Consider the following 19,806-nt stretch of genomic DNA (forward strand, 5'->3'; position numbering starts at 1 on the left):
GCTCAGGGGTTTGGCAGATGGCTTCTTTCCTGGCAGTCCTTAAGGTTCAAAGTCCAGCTGAAATCTCCCAAATATGTCACTTGCTGTTAGAGTTATTTGTGCTTTTCTGTAAACCAAGAAACTCAGCAAACTCACAGTCCATTATCCAGTTCTCTTTTGTTGCCATGGCATTCATGTGCTGCAGTAAAGTTCCACCCTGGGATGGAGGATCCCAGGTCTCAGACTCATGAGTTGACCAGTTCTCAAAAATCATTAAGCTGTTCTCACAACCCTGGGTAATGCTGTCCAGGTTCACTGAGTCTCTTCTCCCCGTATTGGCCAAACCAGGCAGAATAAACATCCTTCAAATCCAGAAGGTAAACTCCACCTATTCATTCCTTAACTGGGTTAATAAAGTGCATGGATTTGCTACCACTGAGTGTATGCATTCAACAATTCTATTACTTGCCCTCAAGTCTTGTACCAAACTATTGCACTTGCTATCAAAAATTTTTGCAAAATTGGAGTCCAAACTCCAAAAAGTTATCTATTATTTCTTCTATCCTTCTACAGTTACATATCCTTATATTATAGGGCACCGCTTTATCCTGACTGGGCAATCTCTTGCTTTTAACTTCTATTCAGGGCTTCATGTTTGGCCCTGATGCCCACACCCCTAAGTGCATCATATTTGATATTGCTGTGACTCCTGGGGTACAACACCGTATTTCCCCATTTGTGCTAAAGTCAGACTTACAGATTTTAATCAGTCAATATTGTTGGACCCTTAGCTCCAGTTTTATTAAATTTCTTGCCAGAGCAACCTGGCAGGTACAAGAATTTCTGTATTCCTACTTAGTTTACATTTAATTAATCCAAAAAATGTAAACCTTTTCTTGTTGGGCAATAGCTTCTATTACTGTTACAAAACCATCTATGAGTAGTAAGAAGCACCCATATACACTAGAAAATAAACCTCTTTATCCTGCTTCCCTAGATGCAATTTCCCGTTGTAGTTTGCACACTGCTTTCCTTTCAGTGGGGTGGAGCCCTCCCTGGGCACTTCAAGCCCCCACTCCCCCCACCTCTCCCTGAGGGGATCTCTGAGTCCTATGGCCCTATTCTGGCACCACAACAGTAACACCTGTTATTATCACCAATTCCCTTACTATCTGTTTGTCAATCAGTTTTGGTTTGTTTTCATATCGTTCACCTCTTTTCAGTCCTGATATCCTTGTTATACCTTGCCGGTCCTTGCCTTCTTCAGCCTAGTGTTTGTCCCAAACTTTCTCACTTTTCAAACTCTCATCATTACATAAACTACTAACATCCTATTTCAGTTTCACCTCCTTCTCTCCAGAGGTGTCCAGTGCTAACACTGGGATTTCAGGTTTCCTACATCTTTGCACATGAAGGCTATTCTCACTTCCATTGCCCCCTCCTCTCCCCCCTTTGCTGCTTACAGCAACAGTCTCCGTACTCGGCTCTCTCTCACTCCAAGAGTTCTTGCAAGGAGGGGGGGGGGAACAGTACAGGGGGTTGCTGTCATACCAGCACAGATAAACTCACTTTCTCTTTAACCCTTTTTCCTTTGTACACAATTTCACTATTTGTACCTTCAGTCACACTTCCACACACCCTCAATTATATTTCTGTATGCCAACAGCAATTACGCTTTCTTATACCATCAAAGCAATTTGTCCCATTCCCTTCAAAACCCACAGATCAAACAGTACAGTTTTTCAGTTTCCACAAACACCCTTAATACCATATAACTTTCCCTTAGGATTCCATATCTTTCAATTCCTTGGGCTGTTCCACCTTTATCTTTATGGCCTTATTTCATGTTTTTCTTGATTCCCAATTTCATCTTTATCCCCTAGTTTTAATACAGTATTCTCAAAAAGTGGTACTGTCATCCCAGTTCTCTCTACCCCTGTTATCTTTAAGGCTTCATTTGTTAATTTGAGTTCTGACACCTTACGGGCCAGTGATGAACGAGCTGTCCCAGTATCAACTAAAACCACAACTTCTTCCCCCTCAGGTCCCATTTTTATATTTACCAGGGGCTCCTGGTGGGACCAAAGTTTTGAAAGCCCCAGAAATTGATCTAATTGTTCTGCTACTCTTATAGGATCTTCAATTAAAGATTTCATTTCCTTCTTAAAATTTCTAATTTCTCCACTCGTGAGTGGGGAGTTTACATAGCATATTTGTCCTTGTCCCAGTGGGACCTCCCATAAGGGGTACACCGAGGTGCTAGTACAGCTAGTGTCTGGGAAAGGGACATTTTTGATATCCCTTTTACATTGTTTTAATTCTCTCCAGAGCCCAGCATGCCCCCCTTCCTGTGAAATGACCCTATGCGCTTTACCATTTTCTCTTACTGGGGCAGTGCCTGTCTCCTTTTGTCTCCCTCTGTTCAACATTGGGGTTATACGGGCGGGAGACTCTCTAGAGGGTCCCATTGATTAGTTCCTTTTCCCAATTCCTCTCCTTCCTGGTCCGGACCTTTTTTTTTTTTTTTTTCCTTTTTACTAGTAACAGGCTGATTTCTTGATTTCTTGTATCCAACAGGCAGCATATTCCGATTCTTCCCTTGAAAAGGGGTTTTGTTCCTTACACATAAATTCAAGATCTGACAAACCCAACCTTCATCAGATCCATATTTTGGCCAAAATATTGATTTTCCCTGTAGTGGCTCTCTAGGCCATATCTGTGCACAATATTTAAACATCTTTTCCCTATCCTTGTCCATGGTTCTGGGACCATTTTTCCACTTCTGAAGCATCTTTCCCAAGGGGCTATCTTTGGGCACAGTGTTAAGGGACTCTTTTACCCTGTTATATGGAGCTCCTATTACCCATCCCTCTGGAGTGCTACTATGAACTACCCAGCTCACAGGTCACCACACTCCGATTCTCGGATTTTTGGGCCCAATCCCTCTGGAGCACACGCTCCGTCTCTGGGATTAAATAGGGGTGTACTGCTGTGTCACGGTTTGAACGAAAAAATCCACCTGCGTCCGTGACAGGGGGCCGTGGGCCCTGGAGGGGCCCTAGGCTGAAAGTAAAAAAGTTAATTAGGAAAAGAAAACAGCGGCAACGATCTAAGGAGGCACACTTATTTACTAAATACTATATCGAAATACAGGATAACACAATATAATACAATATAATTGAAAATTGAGCTAACGAATCAAGCAAAATAGGAGAGAGAATGAGTCCCGTAACCGAGAGGCCTACTGTGAAATCTAGGCGAAACGGCTGAAGGCTCCCACACACTCCCCTGAACGCCAGAACTCGAAAGACGTCAGTCTGTTCTGCGACTGAGTTAATACAGAGTCCAGGTCCCGTGACCTATCGTGTTGTTCTCTGGGAGATGTAGTCTTCTTCTGTAAGTTGCAGATTCAGTAAAATTATTCATGCTTTATATGATGTTATGATGTGGAATACTGATAGCAAAAATTAGAAAATTATTAAACCATGACATTCCACCCCTTATTCTACATCATTACATGATGTTTATACATACATACACACTCATATGTATAACTGTGAATAATCAGCAACCTTATTTTTCTCAACAATTTATATTTATTCCATACAAATCCCTAAGTTGAGAACAAAACTCTGTAATCTAACCTGCTATTTATTAATTTTGAGAAAATGGCAAAGCTGCCAGAAAAAGGAAAACGTGTCAGCGGTAGAGGGGAAAGGCAGCGCTAGTAGGGCATCCCCCACATCAAGGTGCACTCATCCTTTCCCAGCCACCACAGCAGATCTCCTTTTGACTTATACTTCTTTCCATGTGTGCTCTACACATGCATGGCCAGTGCAGGATATAGAGTCCAGATGGAAAACTTGCTTACAGAATGCCTAATTAAGGTATATGGGAAAGAAAAAGTGTTTCCTTAACATTAATCCACTCTATCTTAAGTCCTGTACCTAACTGAACTATCCTGTACCTAATTGAAATATTTTCTGAGACTCTACATATATCTACAGGAAAATCATTGGCTGCACTCCCCCAACATCAAATTCCCTTGTGGTACACATTGGACATTCCCATTTTTGTCCATCACCCACCACGTGCACCCAGGTCCCTGGGCAAAGACAGTACCCCGGAGAGGTTTGCCCTTTCCAGATGCTGGAAGGACCCAAACTGTCTTTCCCAACACGCTCTTTATGTGTACTACAGGAACCTTGTCTCCCTCCACGGTACGTAGGGAGCTGGATTGGTTAGGACCATTACGATTACTAGATCCTCGAGTGTTGACCAACCAGGTGGCTTCTGCTAAATGGTTCTCCCAGTTTTTGTACATTCCGCCACCCATTGCTTTCAACATAGTTTTCAACAACCCATTGAATCGTTCAATCTTACCAGAAGCTGGTGCATGATAGGGAATATGGTAAATCCACTCAATGCCATGATTTTTGGCCCAGGTGGTTACAAGAGAATTTTTAAAATGGGTCCCATTATCTGATTCAATTCTTTCTGGAGTGCCATGCCGCCATAGGATTTGCTTTTCCAACCCTAATATGGTGTTTCGGGCGGTAGCATGGGGTACTGCGTATGTTTCGAGCCACCCAGTGGTTGCCTCCACCATGGTGAGTACATAACGCTTACCATTGCGAGATCGTGGCAAGGTGATATAATCGCCTTATAAAATAATAGCTCCATCAACCTGATGGTTATTTTTATGTTCTTCAGTAGCCTTACTTTTAGGTACATGAGCATCTACATGGCGCACCTTTACAACAATGTTCCTTATTCGGGCAGCAATATCTTTCCACAGTTCAGCAGCCCAAACAGGTTTACCCTTTCATTGCCAATTATCATCTTCCCACAGTTGCAACCACCCCCATAAGGCATTTGCCACCATCCATGAATCAGTATAAAGATGAAGCATTGGCCACCTCTCTCGTTCTGCCACATCTAAAGCTAGCTGAACAGCCTTTACCTCTGCAAATTGACTTGATTCTCCTTTGCCTTCAGTGGCCTCTGCAACTTGTCGTGTGGGGCTCCATACAGCAGCTTTCCATCTGCGATGCTTCCCTACAATACGACATGATCCGTCTGTGAATACGGCAAATTTCTTTTCGTTTTCTGGTAGCTCATTGTATGGTGGTGCCTCTTTAGCACGTGATACCTCTTCTGTAGGTGGTGTTTCAATTTTTTTTACTCTCAGGCCAGTCCATGATCACTTCTAGAATTCCAGGACGGCTGAGTTTTCCCATTCGAGCTCGTTGAGTAATTAATGAAATCCACTTACTCCAAGTGGCATCAGTAGCATGATGGGTGGAGGGAACCTGTCCTTTAAACATCCAGTTTATTACTGGCAAGCGAGGTGCTAGAAGAAGCTGAACCTCTGTCCCAACTACTTCAGAAGCAGCACGAACCCCCTCATACACGGCTAAGATCTCCTTCTCAGTTGGAGTGTAGCGCTCCTCAGACCCTTTATATGCTCAACTCCAAAATCCTAGGGGTCGGCCTCGGGTCTCTCCTGAGGCTCTTTGCCACAAACTCCAGGTGGGACCTTTCTCTCCAGCAGCAGTGTAGAGGATGTTCTTCACATCCTGTCCCGTCCGTACTGGCCCCAAGGCCACGGCACGGGCTATTTCTTGTTTTATCTGCTCAAAAGCCTGCTGCTGCTCAGGACCCCATGAGAAATTATTCTTCTTCCGTGTTACTTGATAGAGGGGGCTCACTATGTGGCTGTAGTTTGGGACATGCATTCTCCAAAAGCCCACTACTCCCAGAAAAGATTGTGTCTCTGTTTTATTTGTGGGCGGAGACATAGCAGTGATTTTGTCAATCACATCTGCTGGGATGTGACAACGTCCATCTTGCCATTTTATACCTAAGAACTGGATTTCCTGGGCAGGCCCCTTCACCTTGCTGCGCTTAATGGCAAAACCAGCTTGCAAAAGAATTTGGATTATCTGTTTCCCTTTCTTGAAAACCTCTGCTGCTGTATGGCCCCACAATACAATATCATCGATATACTGCAAGTGCTCAGGAGCATTACCCTGTTCCAAAACAGCTTGGATCATTCCATGGCAAATTGTTGGGCTGTGCTTCCACTCTTGAGGTAAACGGTTCCACGTATACTGAATACCTCTCCAGGTAAAAGCAAACTGTGGCCTACATTTTGCAGCCAACGGGATGGAAAAGAAGGCATTAGCAATATCAATGGTGGCATACCACCTAGCTTCTTTTGACTCCAATTCATACTGGAGTTCTAGCATGTCTGGTACAGCAGCACTTAATGGAGGTGTGACTTCATTCAGGCCCCGGTAATCTACCGACAGCCTCCATTCCCCACTGCTTTTACGCACTGGCCATATGGGGCTGTTAAAAGGCGAGTGAGTTTTGCTAATCACTCCCTGATTCTCTAATTGGCGAATTAGCTTGTGAATGGGGAGCAATGAGTCCCTATTGGTGCGGTACTGCTGTCTGTGAACCACTCTGTTGGCAATTGGTACCTCTTGGTCTTTTACCTGGAGCAACCCCACAGCAGAAGGATCATCTGACAGACCAGGTAAAGTTGACAGCTGCTTAACACCGTTTGTGTTTACAGCAGCTATCCCAAAGGCCCATCGATACCCCTTGGGATCCTTAAAATATCCCATCCTAAGGTAATCGATTCCCAGTATACATGGAACCTCTGGACCAGTCACAATAGGGTGCCTTTGCCAGTTTTTACCAGTGAGGCTTATTTCGGCCTCCAACATAGTCAATTCTTGGGAACCCCCAGTCACTCCATGGATATATATTGGTTGTGTCCCTTGGTGACTTGAGGGCATTAAGGTGCATTGTGCACCAGTGTCCACCAAGGCTTCATATTTCTGTGGTCGAGATGTGCCAGGCCACTTAATCCACACAGTCCAATATACTCTATTGTCCCTTTCCCCCCCCTGGCTGGGGGCAGGGCCCCTCTATTGTTTACCTCGGCGGCTTGCAGCAACTGGAACTCTCCCCTTCTTGGAAGAGTTCACCTTGGTGGTTGTTTCACCTTGTAATTCTTTCACTCGTGCCTGAAGTGCAGAAGTGGATGTATTACCCCACTTCTTCATGTCCTCCCCATGACTACAGAGGAAAAACAACAAGGCAAGACGTGTAGTCTTATCGTTGTCATTTGCTTGAATACGAGGTGTCTTATCGTTGTCATTTGCTTGAATACGAGGACGTCTCTTTTTTATGGTTGAGATTTTCGATGATACAGGTCGAGAGGAACTCATGTTGTTTAGCTTTCTCAATAGGCGATCGTGGAAATCCTGGTCTCCATCATCTTGTACCACCGTGGATTCATCTACATCAGGCACATTAGCCAATTTGTCAATAATATCACTTTGTGTTCCCTCCATTTTGTTTAATCTTTCCACTATTTTGACAATGGCTGAAGTATACAGATTAACTTCTGTAGCGCTTATAAATAATAATAATAATAAATAATAATAAATAAGTTCCTGAAGCCTGCCTATTAGTTCATTCACAAAGGGTTTCCTGTCCCCTTTGCCATATACTAATGCAAGTGCACTGGCATGCTTTTCTGGAGCTGCTTTTGTAAAGTCACGCCACATTTGTCGTGGGACGCGGACTGCTTCAGGATCATGTAATTGGTTTGGATCGTTACGATTGAACTGGGGGCTGTATAGCATTTCCACCAGAGCATTTTCTCTCAAAAATTGGATACCTTTCTCTATATCAGTCCATTTCTTTCTCTCAGGCTCCAAGTCCCGTTTGAAGGGGAATCTATCTCTTACTGCTATCAACATCCGCTTCCAGAGGGTGTAGGACCGATTTTGGCATGTGCCAATACCTCTGTCCACACGTGAGTCCTTGGAAATGCTACCCAATTGGCAAGCTTCACTGCCATCGAGCCACGCACTATTGGCACCATTGTCCCAGCAGCGAAGTAACCAAGTGACCATATTTTCTTTTGGCTGACGTGTGAAATCCTTTCTTAGATCTCGAATTTCACTCAGTTTAAAAGATCGATCAATAATGGTCGTTATACTTTGCTCACCTTTTGCTCTATCAAGAGTCCCGGGTGTTGATGGTGGCAGCTGTGTCAGTGAGGCTGCCCCATCTCTAAGTTTGGACTCAAGAAATTCTCGTAAAGAAAATCTGGCTTTTGGCTCCTCTTCTGACTCTGACCCTGACCCTGACGCTTGTGTTATTTCCTCCAGGTAACCCTCCTTCTTTTTCCTCTCTCCAAACTTCCTCTGCTCCTCTAACTTCTTCTGCTACTCTAACATCTTCTTGTACCCCTCTAACATCCTCTGCTCCTCCAACTTCCTCTGGTCTTCTGACTCCCCCTGCTCTCCTGAGTCCCCCTGCTCTCCTGAGTCCCCCTGCTCTCCTGAGTCCTGCTCTACTAACTCCCTCCGCTCTTCCAACTCCTTCTGCATTTTCTCTAACTGAGTTGAAACTCGTTTTGTCTTTCGCCCTCTTACAGGGGCAACCAACATTGTATCTGGTGTCCCTGATAGTTGGTCCAATTGGACTACATGTGTCCCCGGTGGCTGGTCAGATTGAAGTACATGCGCCCCCAGTGGCTGGCCAAATTGGACTACATGTGCCCCCAATGGCTGGTCAAATTGGAGTACATGTGCCCCTGGTAGTTGGTTACATACATTCAGCTCACCCCAGAGGGCACATAGCTGCTCTCGGAGAGCGTTCCGCTCGAGCTGGACGGCACTGAGCTCAGTCTGGAGGCTGTTGTAGTTGGACTGGAGAGTGTTGTACCCGAACCAGAGGACGTTATGCTCGGCCTGGAGGGCAGTGTGCTCAGTCTGGAGAGTGTCGTGGTCGGTCCGATGGGCATTGTGCTCAGTCTGGAGAGTGTTGTACCCGGTCCGGAGGGCATTGTGCTCAGTCTGGAGAGTGTTGTACTCAGACCGGAGGGTGTTGTGCTCGGACCGGAGGGCGTTCTGTTTGGACTGAAGAGTGTTGTGCTCAGACTGGAGGGTGTCGCACTTGGGTTGGAAGGCATCGTGCTTGGGCTGGAGAGTGCCGCGCTCAGACTGGACAGCGTCGTACTTGGACTGGAGAATGTTGTAGCTGGACCGGAGGGCGTTGTTCTCTGACCGGAGGATGTTACACTCAGACCGAAGGGTGCTGTGCTCTGACCGGAGGGCGTTATGCTCGGACTGGAGAGTGTCGAGTTTGGATTGGATACTCTCATTCTCGGCCCTGAGACTCTCTCTCTCAACCCCAAAATCCTCCCTCTCAGGAATGGTATTGAATAAGGCCCGATAAGCATTAGCTAGGCCCCAAGTCATTTGTGCCTCCTTAGATCTGCCTGAGCCACAACATTCCTGTCTCAAATATGCGGTCAAACTCTCAGGATTCTTTAAGTGTTCAGGAGTAAAGCTCCATGACACTAAAGATGTCTGTTTTCTAAAAGTCTCTCCAAAGTCTCTCCACACTCCCTGCCACTCAGTATTCTCTGATTCTGGGGAAGACTTCCTCCTGATGTAACAAATGTAATAAATCCAAGAACGAATATGTAAAAAAGCCAACATTAAGTTCAGGGAGACTGACACAATTGACAGTGTGGTCCACTGGGACAACTGTTCATTCGAAGACTGCTTAAAGGATGCAAAGAAAAAAGGAGGAGTACGCTCAAAAACCACCATTCCTGAACTAATAGTTGCATTAGTTGCTCCCTCTGGAGCTGCATGCAGATACCAAGTAAGCGTTGCTAACCATGCTTTCAAATCATTATACATGTTTACAATTCCATAGGAAAAAGTGGCTAGCTTAAACATGCTCCAATATGTTTGGAGCATCACAAAAGAGGAACTAATGAAATGCAGTCCCTGGTAGAACAAACTTACTAGAGGAAACATTTTTTTTTCTTTTTTTTTTCTTTTATCTTCAATAGAGAGAAAAAAGTAAAAGAAAACAAAGCTCAGCAGTGTTTATAAAATATACCGGAGTATTGGCAGTCCGCCTGGACTTTCAAGGTCAAGCTCGCAGGTGCAGAATCGCAAACACAAGATAGCTCCTTAACAGGGAAAAAAAACTCGTAGCTCTGTTAAAAGCTAAAAGAGCAACAGAAGAAAACACAGAAAAACAGCAACTCAATTTGCCCGCATCCTCCACCAAAATCTGTCACGGTTTGAAGGAAAAAAATCCACCTGCGTCCGTGACAGGGGCCGTGGGCCCCGGATGGGCCCTAGGCCGAAAGGAAAAAGTTAATTAGGAAAAGAAAACAGCGGCAACGATCTAAGGAGGCACACTTATTTACTAAATACTATATCGAAATACAGGATAACACAATATAATACAATATAATTGAAAATTGAGCTAATGAATCAAGCAAAATAGGAGAGAGAATGAGTCCCGTAACCGAGAGGCCTACTGTGAAATCTAGGTGAAACGGCTGAAGGCTCCCACACACTCCCCTGAACGCCAGAACTCGAAAGACGTCAGTCTGTTCTGCGACCGAGTTAATATAGAGTCCAGGTCCCGTGACCTATCGTGTTGTTCTCTGGGAGATGTAGTCTTCTTGTATAAGTTGCAGATTCGGTAAAATTATTCATGCTTTATATGATGTTATGATGTGGAATACTGATAGCAAAATTACAAAATTATTAAACCATGAGATGCTGGCACTTCGTCAAGTGCGCAGGGTACCGTACACCAACAGCTCCCTCCCGAGACTCTCACTTTCAACACCACAGCCGCTTCGTCTGTCTCCGGCCGTGCCCCTCGCGGGACAACGGAACCGCGGATTGGGACTCCGCACTCACTTCGCACTAGAAGTGCATCTCAGCCACACACACTCAAGAGTCTCAACCCAAGATAAGAATTAAATTCCCTTATCTTGATCCGTGCATGAAGTTTCCGGGTCTGCAAGGGTTAACACCTCTCCCTGCCTAGCCCCTTGGCTTTCACAGAGTCCATCCTTTATGTAACAATCTCGGTTTCCTATCCGCTGTCCCGAAGAGTCACCTCACCACCCAGACAGGACCGCTAAAATCAGTGGAGTGCACTTATCCTGTCCAGTGCAGTGGGGGACACCCCAAGAAGCGATAATGATCCCGGAAGAGCCCCCAAATTGTTGGAAATATCCTCAATAATTTTTGGTCAGGACGGTATCTCTGATAAAAGCAGTTTTTATTCGCGATTGCAATGGCGGGCGCCCTGATGGCAGAAGCGCACCTATGGACAGTTTTTATACCTTTTCTCCCATATGTTTTCCCCTCCCCTCTCCCCTTTGGTTGGATATTACAGGTTACAATTTTACCCGAGGTTTGCATTTGTTAATTCCATTCTGAAATTTGTTCACTTGCTATCCTGTGCCAGTCAGTCAGCATCCTGCTGTTTTTGTTTCCAAGATGTCTCGGTACTCTTATCGTATTGATATGTTGATTCCCTTCAAAGCTTCTTCCATTCTGTCCTAGATGCCTTTGTCAAACAAAGAGCCGGGGGGGTGGGGGGGGGGGTGGGGGGGGGGGTGGGGTGGGTGATATGTCAAACTTGTATATTTTTGCAATGTGTTCAGTTTTGGGCCCCTCACTGCAAGAAACTTGTATATTTTTGCAATGCGTACAACAAAACACTAAAACATACATTGTTGCTAGTTTATACAGGCATATTGTTAATTATTTTAACTTCTCCTCTTTGGATCCTTTATTACTCAGGTCTTATTTGTCCAGCACCAAAAATCAGTAGTTCTATTTCAGACAGCAGGACAGACAGGAGCTGCAGTCTTTGTACCTAATAACTTCTACCTAATAACTACAAATTGCTTCACTTATATAATGAGACCTTGAAATACAATATTCTTATCTTATTCTAAATGCAGAAACAACATTTGATTCCCACAGAGACCAGTCATGAGTGGTGTTCCCCAGGGGTCGGTGCTGGAACCTGTCCTCTTCAACATCTTTATTGATGACTTGGATGAGGGCATTGAGTGCACCCTCAGTAAGTTCGCAGGTGTCACCAAATTGGCAGGGAGTGTCGATTTGCCTGAGGATAGAGAGGCCCTGCAGAGAGATCTGGATAGGCTGGAGAACTGGGCTGAAGCCAACGGGATGAGGTTCAACAAGACCAAATGCTGGGTTCTGCACTTTGGCCACAACAACCCCAGGCAGCACTATAGGCTTGGGGCAGAGTGGCTGGAGTATTGTGTTGAGGAAACGGATCTGGGGGTACTGATTGATGCTCGGCTGAACATGAGCTGACAGTGTGCCCGGGTGGACAAGAAGGCCAACTGCATCCTGGCTTGCATCAAAAACAGTGTTACTAGCAGGAACAGGGAGGTAATTGTTCCCCTGTACTCAGCGTTGGTGCGGCCACACCTTGAGTACTGTGTTCAGTTTTGGGCCCCTCACTGCAAGAAAGACATTGCAGACCTGGAACATGTTCAGAGGAGGGCTACAAAGCTGGTGAGGGGTCTGGAGCACAGTCCTTACGAGGAGCGGCTGAGGGAGCTGGGATTGTTCAGCCTGGAAAAGAGGAGGCTCAGGGGAGAACTTATTGCTCTCTATAACTTCCTGAAGGGAGGTTGTAGTGAGCAGGGGGTTGGCCTCTTCTCTTGTGTAATCAGTGATAGAACTAGAGGGAATGGTTTTAAGCTGAGCCAGGGGAGATTCAGGCTGGACATTAGGAAGTATTACTTCTTGGAAAGGGTAGTCAGGCATTGGAATGCACTGCCCAGGGAGGTGGTGGAGTCACCGACCATGGGAGTGTTCAAGAAACGTTTGGATGTGGTGTTGAGGAATATGATTTTGCCAGGAAGTATTGGTAATGATTGGACTAGATGATCTTCTAGGTCTTTTCCACCCTTGATAATTCTGTGATACAATACAGTCAGTTGCATAAGACACAGCATTGTCAGGAAAAGCAGCACTATGACCGGATTGAGCATAGAATTAAACAGTCCTCTTGCCGTCGGGGACCATTCAAGAAGCACTTCCATCAGTGATGTTCTCCATCACTCTTTCTAGGACACGATGTATCTACTCTGCATCATGGTAAACAGTAATTAGAGTTTCCCATCCATTGTCCTGAATGCAGGTGGTACAGATCATCATGATGCAACAGTTTCTTTACTAAAGCGAGATTCATTCCAATAGGAACAGGTGATAGATCTTGAATCAATGTGTAATTAGACTGTAATGACCGATATCATAGTATCATAGTATCATAGTCTCGTGCAGGTTGGAAGGGACCTTAGAGATCATTGAGTCCAACCCCCGGGATTCGAGTGTCCTGTGTAGCAGAGCGGCACCTCTACCACTTGCGCCACAGGGGATTCGAACCCGGGCCCTGGTGTTGCAAAGCAGCATTCCTACCACTGTGCCACCAGGGCACACTACGTATGTGTATGTAGTAATTGGAACTGAATAGTTAAGATCACACCCTATAATGCTAGTAAAATTGCAAACACAGATATCAGAATGGTTACTAGTACTCCTCGTAACATTAGCTATAAGTATGGAATCACAAGAAGTCCTCATACACACACATCATAGGTGAATTTGACTAAATACTACCAAGACTGAAACTTCCTTTCAAATTCATTTGCATTATCCCAAACCACCTTTCTAATTTCAGTAGGTAAAGTGCCATCCTCTCCTTCTCTCACGATGGTTGCTACCATGGATTGCATCCATATCTGGGCTTGGATGCAGCTGAGGGCTAGAGAAGTGTCTCCTTGAGCTTCCACAAGTGCATCTATAACCAACTGATAATCTTTCATATTTGTCCTCTCCCATGCTGGTAACACGTCTGATAAAAGCCACTGTTTTGTCCCCAACGCTGATAGAGAGAACTGCAGGGAACATTGCAATGCATATAAATTACTTGTGGCTGTACTTCATTTGTTCATGAGCACCTCAGCATCTATACTGCTTAGAACTCCCAACCCTGTTCCCAAAATATCAGTCACATCCCTCCGTGTTCTTCTAGTCAGGGTAAGGGTCCGATGGTATAACCATGTCCTCCAGCTTGCATAAGATACATTTTTAAAAGGTACACAAGTTGGTTTAATTACTGAAATATTAGTCTGCACTGATAGCTTTACCTGTTTAATCCAACACCGTTTCTCAAACACCACCTGCTGTTGACCTGTATTATTGATGGCATACAGTCCAATTTCATAAATCTGTGGAGTTAAGATCTTCTCTGGAGTGGAGATACATTCCACATGCCCTTCTATTTTGTAGTTTGTCGCATAAATAGCATCTCTAGCACAATGTATCAGGGCACACTCAACTTCCCCTCGCCCCCCAGGATTAAATATCGCATTCCCTACATATTTCTCATCCCCAAGGCCTATAGGAATCTCAAAAGAAGGAAGTAAACTGCTATTCCAATATATATTCTCTTCCCTATTTACCAGCTGAGTAATATAACAAGTCAATAACACAAGACTTACTTTCTTTCTCCCATTTCATCATTAGTCACTGATATCTTGTGTGCCCCGGTGGTGCAGTGGTAGGAATGCCGCTTTGCAACACCGGAGGCCCAGGTTTGAATCCCCCTGTGGCGCAAGTGGTAGAAGTGCCGCTCTGCTACACAGGAGGCTCGAATCCCAGGGGTTGGACTCGATGACCTCTAAGGTCCCTTCCAACCCGCACGAGACTATGATACTATGATCTGAATTGCTCTTTCATACATGGATCCATTAGTCACCCGACATCCCACTGTTATCACCTTGTCCCCCCCCCCCCCCTTTTAACCGTGTTAGCCACTATTTCAGTGTCTGATTAGCATGTTTGATGATCACTTCATCAGCACTGTTGTGCAGGATACCAAGCATATGGCAAGCATATGGCACGCCCCTTAACTCCTATAATAGCAGAATTAGGATATAATGATGGTGACATCAGTTCCGGTATCCACTAGGCCTAATTACTGTCAACCATTTAATGAGCATGATAACAATGGTTTGTTTTCTGTCACTTCCAAAATCCACCAATCTGGTCCTTGATGTCAGGTCCAGTCAAGAATGAAAAGGAATTAATCATTTGCCCTGTGGAAATAAAGCAGAGGGTGAGGGTGTCCATGCCATTATGTTAAGCACCCCAGCATGGTCAGTTACCTCACCAGCCTGTAAATGACTTAATTCATTCAGTGAACAAACATATCAAAGAAGATGACCGGTACTTGATCAGTCCATCAGAAGTGGCTGACCTTCACTTGATCAGTTATGAGGTTGAGAAATATTTGATTGCTCTGATTTCATCTGTATAACAGAAGAATATCCTAATAAGAGGGCCCTACGCCTGTCTCCAAGGGGGGCCTGTGACACCTGTTTGAATAAGAGTCACGGTGTTGTCAGTCTGCGTCACTGACTGGGCGGCGGCCAGATCTACTCTTGCACTGCCAGCGGTGGCTGGTCTGAGTGAGCTGGCAAAGCACTGGCCGACTGATTCCGGACTGTATTTGCTGTCATAATGCGTGGTCACACACTTCTCTTCCAGTTTCTTGGCAGATCACAGGGCTGTGTGGCACAAAGAGTTTGGATCGGCATTCTCTCGCCCTGTGCAACCCCCTTCTGCACTGGGACAGGGTCAATCTGGAATAGAACGAGCAGTTTTATTTACTTGCTCAGTTGTTTACAGTCCCTCTGTACATGACTAGGCTCCTCACAATTTCAGCATTTCATTCTTTGAGCTGTTCCTGCATCGAGTCAAGAAATGGGCAAAAATTTACCGTAGGGCTGGGCAGCATCCTGCTTAACTAATATAAGTGAGGCATTAGACAAATTAGTATCAGGTATCTGACAGATAACACATAACACCAAAATCCTAACTTGATCAAGGCACTGCCTGTTCATTTGTGCCTGGGCCTGAGGTGTAGCCCAGACCTGAAATCATAACACAACATAACTGTCAACAACTACAGCGAAAAGAAGTAAGATGCAGTGCAGGGAGATAGCATCATGACGAATGACATGGGGGGGCAGGGACACGGGTTGAATCCAGGCAGGAACAGTATGAATAAATTCTTCCTTCTCAAATTAGGTTAAGCCCTTCCATTATTTACTACCAAAAAGACAACAGTTTAGCAGCTGTTCTGTCTTTAGCAATAGAAATCTGCTGGAGTTTTGTACCAATTTTAACCCAAAGATCCCCATCAAGAGAGAACCCAGTTTTCAGAAATTCAGAAACATTTTTACTGCAACCTGTAAATAAATCTCTAAGGGGTCCCATTCTGTATTGATTTGTAACTAATTAGAAAAAGGCCTTCAACTTTTGCATACTCTGACATATAGATTTGAATGATCACTAAAATTTGTACAGCAAATACTTGTAGAGTGCTCACAACCACGCCTTTTAGACTAACAGATAATTAACAATCGTACAAACTTATGAAGTTGTATGTCAGATACAATCATTATTAGTGGGCAAATGTGCCAAAAATGTGTTTGCAGTGGATGCAAGAGGCAGTGCCAGCAGGGCATCCCCTGCTTCAAAGTGTGCTTTACCTTTCTCACCCATCACAGATTCTCTCCTGCTTCTGTTTCTTGCAGAGCCTGAAGGGTATTTCCAGTTGCACACCACATCCACATGGCCAGTGCATGATACAGAGCCCAAGTGAAACACCACCTTTAAAAACAGAGTAAACTATCAAATTTAGTTCTATTAGCATGCACCTTTGTCTCAAGTAATGCATAATCATACTTTAAAACTTCTGATTAGTAGGATGAAAAGAAGTGATCACTCTGTGATACAGAGCCATCCCCTTCACCTAAGATTTCTTTCCAGGTTTCATCTTCTCAAATTAAGAAAAGGCTAATTGATAGCTAATAACATCATGACTGAGCATTACTAATACATTAAAAGAGCTATTCCCGTAGATTCTAGCATTGGTAACATCAGATCCTATTTGATTCACATTCAATCTATTACTAAAATAGAAGAAGCACACAATGACCTGGGTAATGCCCTCCCCCCTGTAATGGCTGAAAGATAAGTGTGCAGTTCTTAATGGTCATATATCAATCGTCCACTGGATCTTCAAGGAGCTTTGCTAAGCCACACTCCTCTGCTGTTGTGCAGCCTGAATTTAAACTGCCTAAGCTAACATCTAGAGTTACCCGAAAGCTACAGAAATTATTTTAACAGCCTCTCAGGCAAATCATACCCCTCCTCTGCAAACAAGGATTCCAAGGCTTTTCCCTCAGTAACTGAAAAGGCCTGTGCTGATTCCAGAGAATCAACACCATCCTCCCCCTTCTTCTCTCCCTTTATCACCCCTTCGCATTCCTGAGATGGAACATCAGGGAGCAGCTGAAAACTCTCCCCCGAGCTAATAGAGCTCAAATTCCCTGGTTCTGCTGCTTTCGGCAAGCCATAAACGGCACCCGCAGTCACAATCCACACACCTCGCGAGCCGTGAAGTTTGTAAAAGCAAGCTCGTAACACCCCCCAAGCAGGGATATGCTGAAGAGCAGACTCATTTCCCGCTCCAGCAGCTGATAGTAACTGCGTCCCCGTGCCTTGAACCTTATCCAGGTCCATAGCCCGTGTGGCTGACTTACTCAGCCCCCCCTGAATCACCCACTGGATGAACCCCTCCATGCTATTAGAGGACAATGTGCCCTCAACGTACTTTGCCAGCACTTTTAAAATCTTTACCATCTCTTTAAATAATCCTGCCACCATGGTAAAGACTAGAACTCACTGGATCCATCCTCTAACCTGTCCACTCTTTCCAGACCTCGTCCGCTTCTCCCTGGACCTCCCATCCACTTCTTCCCCTCCCCTTCGCATTGCTGCCCGGGCACACAAGAAAAACATCATGATATAAATCTACCAATGGCTATTATATGTTGTAAAGGACATCAGAAATGTAACACTATACAGGAAACAGAAAACAAGACAATAGATCGGGTGGCAGAACAGGCAGTTGAAGAAGGCTTCAATTCCAGACAGTAAACTTAAATTCTTGTACAGCATAAGGTTGCCCATAGTTAATTTCATACGGGCTTAATCTTTCCTTGGCTCGGGGTTTAGTTCAAATTTTCAGAAGTGCCAGAGGCAGTGCTTGTGGCCATGGAATCCCAGCCTCTTGGCCAAGTTTTATTATTTACAGCGTAATCAAGTGGTTCATCTTTTCCACCTGGCCACTTGACTGTGGCCTGTAAGGTGTATGCAATTGCCAATTGATTCCCAAAAAAGTACTGATTTGTTGAACCACTTTAGCAATAAAATGTGGGCCTCGATCTGAAGAGATTGTTCCTGGCACCCCGAACCTTGGAATTATTTATTGTAACAAAACCTTTGTTACTTCCCTAGCCTTGTTAGTTCATCAAGGGTATACCTCAGGCCATCCTGAAAAGGTATCTGTTAAAACTAACATGTACCTATACCCCCCTTTTCTTGGGAGCTCTGAAAAATCCACCTGCCGTTGATGCCCTGGATAATTCCCTCTCCCTATTTGCCCTAACTGAACTTTGTGGCCTATTTTAGAATTATTTTGTAAACAAACTTCATGTTGCTGGGTCACTTGTCTGATGGTAGTATACAAATTTCAGGCGACGTCTTGAACAAGATATTTATATAATGCTTCTGCTCCTGAGTGGGTTTTCCTATGTTCAGTCATCACCACAGCCCATAATATGGCTGCTGGAATAATTATTTTCCCTTGTGTTTTAAAGGCCCATCCTTCCTCTTTTATCTGCCCTTCTAAGTCATTTATCAAGTTCCAATCCTCTTTTGAGTACTTTGGCTCACCATCCACCTGAATTTTACCGTCTGGAATCAAGGAAGCCTCCACTACCTCACCCTCTGCTGCTCGCTTTGCTTCTCTGTCAGCCAGCGCATTTCCCATTCCTTCAGCACTGTCTCCCCTTTGGTGGGATCGACAGTGCATTATAGCAACCTCCTCCGGCTGTTGCACTGCCTCCAAGAGTCTGAGTATTTCTTCAGCGTGTTTAAATACCTTTCCCTTAGGTTGACAACAGTCCTCTTTCTTTCCATATTGCTCCATGTGCATGAACAACTGTCATGGTTTTGTAATTTTGTAATTTTGCTATCAGTATTCCACATCATAACATCATGTAAAGCATGGATGATTTTGCCGAATGTGCAGTTCACAGAAGAAGACTACATATCCCAGAGAACATCACGGTCAGGGATAAGTCACGGGACCAGGACAATCTCATTCCCAGGCTGGAGTTCTCTCTCTCTCGGACTTCTCGGAGAGTGGGAAGTGTTCCAGCCGTGTTGCCTAGAGTTCACAGTAGGCCTCTTGGTTTTCAGGGACTCTCTCTCTCTGTTTCGTTCGATTTATTAGCCTCAATTATATTATATTGTGTTATCTTGTATTTCGATATCATATTTAGTAAAATAAGTTTTTCCTCCTTAGATTGCTGCTGTTTTTATCCCATTTCCCCTTTTTCCCTTCCTTTCCAGGCCCGGGGGGCCCTATGGGGTGGCTCCCCCCTGTCACAGGCATAGGTAAATCTAGGTAACCCGTGACAACAACACTAAAGGCGTATTTTGAATCAGTCTATATGTTTATCCTTTTCCCTTTTGCCAGTTCTAGGGCCCTTGTGAGGGCTACTATTTCAGCTTTCCGTGCTGGGTTGTTTGGAGGCAAGGCCTTAGCCTCTATTACCTTATCAGTGGTTGTTACTGCATATCCTGCTTTACGAATCCCATGTCGAACAAAGCTGCTCCCGTCTGTCTACCAGGTATCTTCTGCATCCGCCTTCTTCTCTCAGGTCTCTGCGACTGGAATAAACTGCTTCAATAGTCTCTAAACAGTCGTGAGACACAGGTTCTCCTGTAACTCCACAAAGAAAAGCAGCTAGATTTACAATATTTGTTACTGTTATTTCTACATCAT

General features: G+C 44.7%; 1 long non-coding RNA gene and 1 pseudogene across 1 annotated transcript; both read right to left on the minus strand.

The window, feature by feature from the left end:
* Window positions 1-3,089: 3,089 nt before the first annotated feature.
* Window positions 3,090-13,834, minus strand: LOC146762671 (uncharacterized; annotated as a pseudogene).
* Window positions 13,835-14,662: 828 nt separating this feature from the next.
* Window positions 14,663-17,692, minus strand: LOC146762672 (uncharacterized). Its single transcript, XR_014947741.1, has 3 exons — window positions 17,098-17,692; window positions 16,439-16,559; window positions 14,663-15,526 (listed from the first exon to the last, which is right to left on the minus strand). It is a non-coding gene; the product is annotated as an uncharacterized LOC146762672 (long non-coding RNA).
* Between the last annotated feature and the right edge of the window lie 2,114 nt (window positions 17,693-19,806).

This window comes from Coturnix japonica, chromosome 1 (assembly GCF_054131305.1).
Source record: "Coturnix japonica strain WE chromosome 1, WE-NBRP24, whole genome shotgun sequence".
Lineage (NCBI taxonomy): Eukaryota > Metazoa > Chordata > Aves > Galliformes > Phasianidae > Coturnix > Coturnix japonica.